Here is a 13,197-nt window from a genome sequence, read left to right as displayed (position 1 = left end):
AACATGGTTCAAAAGGATACATGCACTCCAATGTTCATTGTAGCACTGTTTACAATAGGTAAGACATAGAAGCAACCTAAATGTCCATTGACAGATGAATTGATAAAGAAGATGTGGTACATATATACACTGGAATATTACTTAGCCATAAAAAAGAATGAAAGAATGCCATTTACAGGAACACGGATGGACCTGGAGATTGTCATACTAAGTGAAGTAAGTCATAGAAAGACAAATATCATATGATATCATTTATATGTGGAATCTTTAAAAAATGATACAAATGAACTTATTTACAAAATAGAAACAGACCTACAGACTTCAAGAACAAAGTTATGGTTACTGGGGGAAAGGGTGGGGGGTGGAGGGAAAGACTGGGAGTTTGGGATTGACATGTACACACTGATAACCAGCAAGGACCTACTGTATAGCACAGGGAACTCTGCTCAATACTCTCTGTAATAACCTAAGTGTGAAAATAATTTGAAAAAGAATACATACAGGTATATGTATAATTGAATCACTTTATTGTACACCTGAAACTAATACAACATTGTTAATCAACTCTACTCCAGTATAAAATAAAAACTAAAAAAAAAGAAATAAGGACATAAAAAATAAACAAACATGTGTATAGTAATTTAATTTTATATTAAATATAATGGAACTAAACACTCCAAGCAAAAAGCAGCAGTTGTTAGACTGGAGATGACTCTAGGCTGGTAACGACAGAAACATTCAACCCATGAAGACTCAGACAGGTGGAAAAAAAATGGATTTAAATGATGCAAATATATGCATATGGAAACTGGTGTGGCTATGTTAATATCAGAACAAAATAAAATTCAAGATAAAAAGTACTACCAGAGATAAAGTAGATCACTTTACAATGTTAGGTGTTAATTCATCCTAAACGTGTAAACAGCTAATAACAGATTCAAAATGAATGAAGAAAAATTTGGCAGAAGTATGGGAGAAATACCCTAAAACTTAGTCATAGTTGGAGATTTCAATATTTTTCTTTTAGTAAATTGGTAGGAAAATTAGACAAATTTCAGTAAAAACTAGAGATGATTTGAACAACATATGAATGATTCTGACATAATTGACATTTAAACAAGCAGCACTAATACAATAACTGCAGGATGTATATGTTTCTCAAGTGCACTGGAAGAGTCACTATGATAGACTCAATGCCGAGCCGTAAAATGAGTATCTGGATTTCAAAGGGTTGAAGTAATACAGAGTGTGTTTCCTGACCACAATAGTTTTAAATCATAAATTAAAAAACAGTAAGACATCTAGAAAACGTTAGAAATATTTTCAAAGTAGCAACTCATTTCTTTATATATTAAAGAGGAAATCACAAAGCAAATAGAAATTATTTTCAACTGAATGTTAATAAAAACACAACATATCAACAATTTAGGGTTATAACTAATGCAGTCCTTAAAGGGGCATTTATACTTTTTAATACCAGTTAAAAAGGAGAAATGTTTAAATAATGAAAGTATTTTTGCTCACTAAGGATATGATATTAATGTAGAATATTTTAAGGAATTTATAAATAAGCTCCCAGAACTAATATGTGAGTTAGGCAATTTTGCAGGGTGCAAGTTCAATATACAAAAGAATACATTTCTAAATACTGGCAACAAATAACTGGGGAAGTGAATTTTATTTACTTATTTATTTATTTATTTATTAACATCTTTATTGGAGTATAATTGCTTTACAATGGTGTGTTAGCTTCTGCTGTATAACAAAGTGAATCAGCTATACATATACATATATTCCCATTTCTCCTCCCTTTTGCATCTCCCTCCCACCCTCCCCATCCCACCCCTCTAGGTGGTCACAAAGCACCGAGCTGATCTCCCTGTGCTATGCGGCTGCTTCCCACCAGCTATCTATTTTACATTTGGTAGTGTATATATGTCCATGCCACTCTCTCACTTCGTTCCAGCTTACCTTTCCCACTCCCCGTGTCCTCAAGTCCATTCTCTACATCTGTGTCTTTATTCCTGTCCTGCCCCTAGGTTCTTCAGAACCTTTTTTTTTTTTTTTTTTTAGATTTCATGTATATGTGTTAGCATACGATATTTGTTTTTCTCTTTCTGACTTACTTCACTCTGTATGACAGTCTCTAGGTCCATCCACCTCACTGCAAATAACTCAATTTCATTTCTTTTTATGGCTGAGTAATATTCCATTGTATATATGTGCCACATCTTCTGTATCCATTCATCTGTCAATGGACCCTTAGGTTGCTTCCATGTCCTGGCTACTGTAAATACTGCTGCAATGAACATTATGGTTCATGACTCTTTTTGAATTATGGTTTTCTCAGGGTATATGCCCAGTAGTGGGATTGCTGGGTCACATGGTAGTTCTATTTTTAGTTTTTTAAGGAACCTCCATACTGTTCTCCATAGTGGCTGTATCAATTTACATTCCCACCAACAATATTACTTATAATTAGCATCAAAATATAAAATAGTTTGCAATAAATGTAATGGGAACTGTGGAAAACCTCCACATTGAAAATCAAAACACATGAGAGAGAAATTATGAGCAGTCTAATGAATGGAGAGATATACCATGATCATTAAAGATTTAATATTCTTAAGGCATCCATTCTCCTTAAACAGATCTATAGATTTAATGCCATACAAGTCCCATTTCCAGTAGTTGCTCATAGTAGAAATTGACAAGATCATTCTAAAGTTTAGAAAGACAACAGTTCCCTGGTGGTCCAGTGGTTAGGATTCTGTGCTCTCACTGCCAGGGTTCGATCCCTGGTCGGGGAACTAAGATCCTGCAAGCCACGCAGTGTGGCAAAAAAAGAAAGAAAATAAAAAAGTTAGATGGCATAGCCTCACAGAATAGGGGGTTTGTAAGAGGGTGAAGGTGCAATGGGGTGGACATGGCAATGAGAAACAGGGAGGACAACCCGCCCACCACAACATGAGACTTAAGACAAGAACAGCTTGTAACAGAAAGCCTACCCAGGGATGCTTTGTTCTCAAGAGGTAATCAGATTTCAATTAAATGAGAAAGTGGAGGAGCTATTCCAAGAAGAAGTTGAGTATGTAGGATTGTTTGCTGATCACCAACATGAGTGAAAGTCTAGAAGAAAGGGGATCAAAGGCAGATTGGCTCAGATGGGATAGATAGAGCAGTGGGTGTAAAGGTTTCAGTAAAAGTAACCACGGAGGGTTGTACTACGATTTGAATCATGATAAGATTCATCCTGTTCATTTTCTAAAGGGGCAGGAATTTGCTTCACTGTATTTGGGTACAAGAAATATAATATTTATTTTATTTTTCTCTATTAAATCGCACTTGGCTCTGAAAAAATAAAAATAGTTAGAACTTCTTGATCCCAGCACCTAAAATTTAGAAAGACAATGTAGAATAGCCAATCTGTTTGTCTCAAAGAACAGATTTGGAGGACTTATAGTCACTGATTTTAAGTTTTACTGTAAATCTACAGTAGTCAAGATGCTGTTTTATTAGGAATAGATAAATAAATTGATAAAACAGAGGGGAGAGTCTAGACTTAAATATGTACATATCTGGTCAATTGATATTTTAGAAACACTAGGCATCAAGGTCACTTAGGTAATTCAGTAAGAATACATGGTTTCTTCAAAAATGGTACTGGCACAGTAGTATGTTAATCTGGAAAAAAAATGAGCCTTGCCTCCTACCTCATACCACATACAAATATTATTTTGAGATAAATCGTAAATATAGGTATAAAAGCTAGAACTGTAAAACTTGTAGAAGAATAAAAGAAGAGTGTCTTCTTAATCTTGGGTAGGCAAAGCATTAATCAAAAGCATGAATCACAAAAAATACATCAAATTTCATTAAATTAAAAACCCTTTGTTCTTAAAAGAAATTATTTTAAAAAATGAAAGTGCAAGCCACAAACTGGGAGAAAATGTTTACTTTAAAAGACTTATATCCAGAACATATAAAGAACTCCTTTAGCACAATAATAAGATATAAGTAACTCAGTAAAATGGGTACAGGACTTTATCATTAAAAATGAAGTGAAAATATTTTCAACCACATCACTAAGACACCCCTATATATCCACTAAAATGGCTAAAGTCAAAATGATTGGCACTATGAAATGTAAATAGCAATGTAGTATTACTGGACTCCTCATGGGTGGAGTGTAAAATGGTTTTAACCACTTGGGAAAATGGCAGTTCCTTACAAATTTAAGTACACACTTACCTAGTGGTTTCATTCCTTGGCATTTAACTAAGATAAATGAAATTGTACACCTGCAAAACCATATAACAATATTCATAGAAGATTCATTCATTAGAGCAAATGACAACCCAAATACCTATCAACAGGAATCACAAACAAATTGTGATATATTCATACAATGGACTAGTGTGCAGCAATAAAACAAAGAAAACAATCAATGCAAGCAAAAAAAAAGTGAAAAAAATATCAACAACATTATCTTACATTAAAAAAAAGAGAAAGCCAGATGCCAAAGAATGCATGCTGTATGATGCCATATGTTATGAAGTTAAAAATAGGCAAACTTTTCTATGGTAATAGAAATCAGTTGTATGTATTGGGTGGAGATGACTCCAAATGAGTATGAGAGAACTTTTGGGGTGGTGGTAAGAAAATAGTATATTTTTGTTAAAACTCATTGAATTATACATTTGTTCATTTTATGTAAAATTTACATCAGTTATAAAAAGAACAAAAATTGTATTACTTATGTTTTTTTAAGAAAAAAGAGCCAAGATTATATTTCCCAAAACCTTTCTACAACTTACCTTAGAAAAGGTCTAATAAATCCTGTCATCTTTATCAAGTTTGGAGATTTCCACCCAGGAAAATCACTCCTGTTTCCCAAAGCCCTGGTGTTTCTGAAATCCCAAAGATTATGCATTCAACCTTAAGCATGGTACTGATATGATTCTGTATATAATATTGAGTACACCAGCTGTATAATTTGGGGGAATAATGATTTAATTTGAATATAGACATGACATTTGATGATAATTAGAATTTTAAAAATTTTATTGGCTTTGATAATGGTATTCAAATTTTATAGAAAAACCATCTTTTTTTTAAGAAGAAAGGTCTCTTCCTCTCTGACTCTGTTCTACTACTTATGAACGTCCTTTAGATGCTTAGATAAATGCTTGGGTAATCCATTTCTTTCCAAATTCAAAGCAGCATAAATGAAATTTAAAAATTCTCATTATTATATATCATATATTGTTTCCCTTTTTACCATTACCTCTAGGAAGCTCAAAACTAGGCATTGTGTATCATTTCAGTACCCTTACCTTAGCTCACTGCTCTTCATGGAGACAAAGATTAGAATCATTCTGAAGTGTCTAAATTATTCTTTCCCTCAATTATTCTTTTAAAATTCTCAGCCAAGGAATGTTCTTTCCTTGACAGAGGAACATGCATCTTTAGAAAATTACTTCCCAGTTGATTCTAGTATGCCAGCTCCATTTTTCCTGGTCAAGAACTTAGCAAGTCTTGTGTATATTTTCTGGACCTATATCCTGTATTTACTGGCTCTTATATTTGTTTCCTTTTGAAATCTGATTTTATTAAGTATAGAATATTGTAAGCTGCCTCGATTTTCTTTAGAAACGAGTGGTATGATGAAAAAATACATGCATTAATGATTCAAAGAGTCAATGAATTAATGACTAAGTGAGCAGGTCTATGGTTCTTCTATCTCTTGTTAGCTGCTGCAAAAAGTTATCCCTGTTATCTATATGAAATGAAGAATTTTGACCAGCATATTTTACAAGACCTTGTACATGAAAAGGAATCACTATTCTAAAGTAACTTTACTTTATACCACCTATACCAGTATGAGGCTCAGAAAATTATTTCTCCCAAATAACTTAATACTATGCCTGGTTTTCTTTTTCATTAGTTGCCGTGTGTTCTTGGTGAAACATTTTCCTGGTTTCTGCAACAACGAGAGCTGTTTTCCACACCAGGGTGTCTGGGCTCCTCCGAAAGGTACATCAGATTCTTTTTTCTCCCATAGGGTGTTTAATGGCAGTGAGAATGTGTTGGTCTGGCTGACGCTGGGCAGCACTTTTGTTTGTAGTCAATGTTAGAACCAGGAAGGCTGACCAATGCATGTGCCCTGCTGTACTGACCATCCTCTTCAAAGCCAGTGATGAGGAGTAGAGCCATTTCTCTGGACGACCAAGATATCCATGGATTGCTTTATTTGTAGGTGTACTTGATATTGTGCCAGAGATGGGGCTATTGGCAGATGAATAAGGATTTTGATCTACTGTGATCTTTTCTCTAGCAGAAGGAATACATTTGTTTTTTTTTGCATCTCTCCTTCAATAATAACCATCAGATAGGACATATGCAGATGGTGGTGGTCTGGGAATCACCTTGGGGAGTGCAAGAGCAAACATGATTTGGGGGTGTCACGAGGCAAACATCAATCTGTGTAGTGGAGAAAACCGTATCATAAACTTCGACCAAGATCATTTCATCAGATAAAGATGGTCCAGTATTCTACCCAGATACTGCCAAAAGGGACAATGAAGGGTGGCTATTGAAAGCACTGATTCTGAAGTCAGACAGAATTGGATCTAAATCCTGATTCTGTCATTAATGACTATAAAAGCAGCTTTCCCTCTCTGAGTCCCAGGTTCCTCATGTATAAAAAGGGGATAATCATGCCTAACTGTGATAGAAATGCATGAAAAATGCTAGCATAGTGTCTGATATTTTAATGATATAAAACTTAATAAATAGGAATAATGGTAATAGTGATATTAAATTATTAGATAATTATATACTAGTAATTAATGACTTATAGAACAGTAGTAATAATAATTCTAATAATAGTAACATTTATTGAGTCCTATTTTGGCCATGTTGAAGGTATAAAAATGAATTCTACACCTACCCTATATTCATAGAACTACTGCCTAAATAAGATAAAGCATGTGATATCTGCCTTCTAAGGTGGTTGAGGGTTAAATGAGAAAATGAATGTCAAACTCAGCACAGTGGCTGACAGCTATTCCTATGATACATAACTATGACACAAGTTGGGAAATGTTAATTTCAAGAAGATGTTCCAATCACGTGGCTTGGGAAATCAGAAGACACTCAAAACTTCCCACTTAGAAGATTAAGGGATGAGTGGAATATGATAGACCCAGGGGAGGAAGACATGGAGAGATAGACCTTATTATATGTGGAAATGCAGAATGAAGAGAGTTAGAATTGCAGTGAGGAGCAACAGGAATGTGGGGATAGAGTTTTCATGGCAAAGACCAGGTGTTTAAAAGACAAAGCCCTCTAGGTTTAAGAACATTCTTCTTTCCTTATATTTGAATAGGTATTTAAAGTTCACAAGGATCTTTCGCTCTTCCATTGCTTATCAAATAAATACTCACAATGTGAAGGAGTTCATGGTCCCCGTTTTCAGATGAAGAAACAGACCTGTGACTTTGAGGGCTTTGTACAAATTCACCAGACTCAGAAATGACTGAGCCATGCCTTTGCCTTCCAGTGCAGGGCTGGTCCAGCATGATTCCTCACACCTGGCCACATTCCTCAAGCATGCTAAGTAGAAATGACAGCCAGCATTGATATTAATCTTTCCGTGATGGCAGGATAGCTGTATGTGCTGGTATCTCCAAGGTGGAATATTAGCTGAGCCATGGGCTTTCTGTTTAAGGACTGCCTGGAACCACAGGCAATACAGAGACTGAAAACAACAAATTGAAAACAAATTCTGTGGCTCTTCCCATGAGTTTGCAAAAGTCATCTACACATGGGGAGTGAGTAATAAGTTTTATACTGTCTGTTAGCAATGACGCGTCACAACACTGAGTGGCAGACACTCCATTTCACTTTGAAATCAACTTTAATTTGTATTTGGAGCCAGCTCTTATACCTTTCATACTTAGAATTAACCTGTGGACACACATCTATTGGAACTTTCTGCATTTTACCTTTATGGGAACTTCAGTTTCTATCTTACTAACCATAAAATTGGATCACATATTCTTTAAAGACCTTTCCTTCTGTGCCGGTTACATTCTAAGTCTTTATCCTTAGAATATAGTTAAATTTTATAACCTGGGATACTATTTTTTTAACAGTTGAGATGAGATCTCTTTGCCTTTTGAAAAGTTGCTTCAAAACACCCTGCTGTATACTATGGAAATTGAAAGTCCTCGTCAGGTTTTCTGCAAATTCTAAGGAGGATGGAGCGAGGGGAGAGCTTTGTTCTCATGACTATTCGTATGCCCTCATTAAATTTATGACTTGCCTTGCTATCCTGAACTCGGAGAGTCTGGTTCATCCTGCATTGCTGCAGACCAAAAATGACATAGCCATCTTTTTTCAAACTCCACACCGAAGGCCACTGGCCCAAGGTGCTTACCTTTCCGAACATTTCTAATTATACTGCAGAGGAATTTACTCACCTCTTCTGTTAACCTTGCATCTTGATGGTGCATGTCTTCACAGTCTTACTGTCACCCCAAGAAATTTGCCAGGCATATTTCTTTACAAAAGTATTCCCTCCTTTAGGGAAATTCTACAGCAAATTTGAAAGATATTAACATATCCCTTCAATACAAATCCATTTGGTACTTAACAAGAAGCATGGACCCTGACAGCTGGTTGTTAAACAGATAAAACTTTCCGTGAACATTTTCCGTGTCATTAAGTGTTCTTCCACAGAATCATTTTTAATGGCCATGGAGCATTTAAACATATGCATGCCCTGTAATTTATTTAACTGATCCTCGATTGTTGGACAATTAGGTTGGTTTTCAAAGCTCATGCAGTTTCAGGATTTTACCATTTTTTTAAAAGCACTTGCCAATTTGATATGAGAAAAAAAATGCCATTTCAGTGTTGTTTTATTTATCTGAATGTCTTTTTCTTTACCAGTAAATGTAAACACCTTTCTCATTAATTGGTCGTTTAAATTTTATTCCTTCAGCCCATCAGACAATCGTGTTGGCTCTGATTCCAACATATGTACTAAATGTCTCTACTTCTGTAGCTCTTCACTGCTATCACCCTAATCTGAACCACTATTTCACATGAACTGCTGAAATCTCCTTTTAACTGGGTTACCTGCATCCACACTTGTCTTCCAGCAAGGGGTTCTCTTCTTCAAAGACAATTGGATCGTGCCCACTCCTACTTAATACAGTGAATGACTCCTTATTCCACTTCCACACAATCCAAGCTCCTGACATGGACCTTCAAGGTTCTAAGTGATCTGGCCCCTGTCTTACTCTCTCATCCATGACCTCATCTTGTGTTGCTCTGCCCCTTCATTCACTATCCTTCTGCTACACAGCTGTCTTTCTGTTAAAAAGAAAAGAACTTTCAAGATTACTCCGGATTCATTGCCTTTATACTTTCTTTCCTTTGGATCTGGGTTTTGCTCCCCACCCCCATTACAGGTCTTCATGTGGCTGGCTTCATCTTGTCCTTTGCATCTCTGCTCCAGTATTGCCTTCTCACAGAGAGATTTCTCCAACCACCTAATGGAAATGAGCCTTTTCTACCTCATGGGAGCTGGAGCAACATGGGCAAAGATGCTAAGACACATACATTTTTTGTGTTTTTTTAGTTTGGTGGGCAAGAGAGGATGGAGGAACAATAAGTGATTGGACTGGAGAACTAGTCAGAGGCCAGATAATACAGGGCCTTAGAGATCAGCTAACTAGCTTATACTTTATTCTTTAGGAGCCTAGGTTATAGTTTCATTCAACCATAATTTATTCATTTATCGATTGCTCATTTTAAGCCTACTATCTACCAGCCCCCGATAAATACTAGGGATGTGGAATTGTCTTTGCCTTTAAGGGGTTTGCAGTTATAACTGGAGACCCTACAATACTCAATATCCCCAGAGCACATGCAAGAATCCTGAGCTATGTGTTCCCCCAAACCCTGGTAGACAGTGATCCATTAAGGAGACATCTCCTAAATAAAACAGTTAAGATACATCAGATTCTTGTGACTGCAAGTCTCCTAACCTAAGGAGTTCTGCTTCTTTCACATGCTAACAGTTCCCCTAGCCATCTTTATCACATGCTGTAGATGAATATGCTAAAGCCCTAGGCTAAAGACTTAGATAAAAATCCCACCTAAAGATTCCGTGGACACAAACTTCAAGTGTTTCCACCCAAAGGCTTCTTCCACCTCCAACAGTGGTGGAAAGAGGTGAGGAATTAGTGAGGGGAGTTCTGTCAGGTTTCGTCTTTCTTCCTCTGATAGGGGAAGAGGCCTTGCACATCAATGAGCAGGCTGCCTTATTGACTGTATATCTACTCTGGGTGTCCCGGAGATGGAAAGTATCAGTTCCCATCTCTTTGATCCATCACTGCAGCATGTTTGAGAAGAGATACAGGGCCTCTTCACATTTCTTTCTCATCTCCTTTAATTATATTCAACAGAGAAAGACAAGTCTTATCTCCCCATAAGCAGGATGCTTTCACTGTTACAAAACTGTTTGCTTGCTCTTCTGGTTTGGGGGCAAAGCTCAGTTCTGTCATTTTTTGACCCATCAAGGTTAAGTAGAATGTTTTTTTTCTTTCTTCCTTCCTTCCTTTCTTTCTTGCTTGCTTGCTTGCTTGCTTTCTTCTAACAGTTAGTGGAGCAATACAGCTTGGAAAATCTATATGTAATGGCTCAGTATAGATTGGCTTCTGGCTACTGGCTACCTTGGGTACCCTCCAAAGTTAATATTAATTAGGAACACTCATCTTTTTTATTGATTGCACTCTTTACTTAAGCATGTATTCTAGAGCAGGTGTTCTTAATGTTTTTTATGCCACAAACATCTTTGACAGTCTAGTAAAGCCTATGGAATCCTTCTGTAGCAGATTAAAGATGGCCACAGTCTTTGACATTTCTTCCAACAAAACCAGGGAAATATTTTGCCTTCCCTAGAAATTAGGTTGGCCTTACTGGTTCACGTTAACCAAGAGAAAGGAGTGGAGGTGACGCTGCATGACATGTGAAGCAAGTCAGAAGTCTTGTTTCTTTTGCCTTGATCTCTTGGAACACTCTCTTCCTGAATACTACCTTTAGAGATTCTCCCTCTCAGTACTCAGCTATTATGATGTGAGAAGTCCATGTTACAAGGTGAGATTGATGGATAGACAACCCCATCTGAACTCCCAGCCACTGCAGATGTCTAGCACTGTTGAGCCTTTGGTGACTGCAACCCTAGCCAACGATTGAACTACAATGACATAAGAGATCACATATGACAACCGCTTACCTGGACCCTTCTCAAATTCTTGATCTACAAAATCATGAGAAAATACAGTGGTTATTTTGAGTTGATAAATTTCAGGATGATTTGTTACCCAGCAGAAGCTAACCAGAACACTTTCTAGGAATAATCTTTTTAAGTGCATGAAATAAAACTTATAAAATTACAAAGAAAACTAATTATATTAAAAGTTATAAAATACTTAAAATTTTGATTTTAAATATATACAGACGGCCAATAGGCACATGAAAAGATGCTCAACATCACTAATCATCAGGGAAATGCAAATCAAAACCACAGTAAAATATCACCTCATACCTGTCGGAATAACTATTATCAAAAAAGAACACAAAAAAAACCAAGAAAGAAACAATGTCTTGGCAAGGATGTGGAGAAACAGGAACCTTTGTGCACTGTTGGGGGGGACTGTAAATTGGTGCAGCCACTATGGAAAACAGTATGGAGGTGACTCAAAAAATTGAAAATAGAACTACCATACAATCCAGCAATTCCACTTCTGATATTTTTTCAAAGAAAATGAAAACATTAATATGAAAATATATATGCACCTCTATGTTCATTACAGAGTTATTTACAATAACCAAGATATGGGAGCAGCCCAAGTGGACCAAGTGTCCACTGATAGATGAATACATAAAGAAAATGAGTTGCATGCACGTGCACACACACACACACACACACACACACACACACACACACACACACACACACAATGGGATATTACTCAGTCATAAAAAGGAATGAAATCTTGCATTTGTGACAACATGGATGGACCTTGAGGGTATTATGCTAATTGAAATAAGTCAGAGATAAACAAATACCATATGGTCTCACTTATGTGTGGAATCTAAAAAACAAAATAAACAAACAGCTAAAACAAATCCATACCAGACATATAGATACAGAGAACAGACTAGAAGTTTCCAGAGTGATGTTGGGTGGGGGGGTTGAAATGGATGGGGAGATCAGGAGGTACAGACTTCTAATTATGAAGTGAATAGGTCTTAAGTATATAACTAACACCATGGGGAATATAGTCAATAGTATTGTATTAACTTTGCATTGTGATGGATGGTAACTAGGCTTATAGTGGTGATCATTTCATAATGTACATAGCCATCAAATCACTGTGTTGTACACTTCAATAAACTAATATAAACTATATTAGTTTATTGAACTGAATTATACTTTAATAAAATAAAATAAAGCAAGATAAAAATTGATTTTAACTCATTAAAATTTATTACTAACTCATTAAATAAGAAGAGTTATTAATGGAGCTATGGCTACTATAATTCTGAATTAGTGATGAGCAAAAATAAAATGGAAGTACAAAATATCTGCTAAAATCTTAATCAAATATAAAAATACCTAATTTCTAATGGTGACATGTTTGCAGGTATTACTAAATACAGTGTTGTTTGTAGTCAAATTGAAGGATTTACTAAATTTCCATTAGATATTATTAAAAATAAAGAAATATATCTGGTCTCTTTGGGTGCCAGATTAAGAAATCCTGCTCCAGATTTTCCTCCTTCAGGTATTTTGCTTTTATGTTCTTATATTCACCTGGAATCAACTTCCTCCTCTGAATATTCTAAATAAATCCATCATTGACTTTACTCAGACATTATCTCCTCAACCAAGTCTTTGCTAACTCCATACCACCTCCAGTTCTAACACTCCCTCTAAGCTCTCAAATGATTTTTGATCATTTATGGCTATTTATTTATAAGCTATATATTCCCTAATAGCTAAATTTCTTAAGGAAAGGATAAATGTTTTGTGAATGTGTCTCAAAAACTAGCAAATTCTCTCTCTCAGAAACTAGCAAAAAAACAAAAATAGTATACTTAATAAGTTCACAGTAA

At 35.8% G+C, this 13,197-nt stretch overlaps 1 long non-coding RNA gene across 1 annotated transcript in view; it reads left to right on the top strand.

Moving 5' to 3' along the window:
• The window catches only part of LOC309664726, a 240,001-nt gene extending 233,146 nt beyond the window's left edge, over nt 1-6,855 (top strand). The window contains exon 2 of the long non-coding RNA XR_014266005.1: nt 5,948-6,855. This is a non-coding gene — a long non-coding RNA (uncharacterized lncRNA). The remainder of the gene's footprint in view (nt 1-5,947) is intronic.
• Nucleotides 6,856-13,197: the final 6,342 nt, after the last annotated feature.

Source organism: Balaenoptera physalus (genome assembly GCF_965194825.1).
Source record: "Balaenoptera physalus genome assembly, chromosome: 7".
In the NCBI taxonomy this organism is placed as follows: Eukaryota; Metazoa; Chordata; class Mammalia; order Artiodactyla; family Balaenopteridae; genus Balaenoptera; species Balaenoptera physalus.
This window is presented reverse-complemented; position numbering and strand designations above follow the sequence as displayed.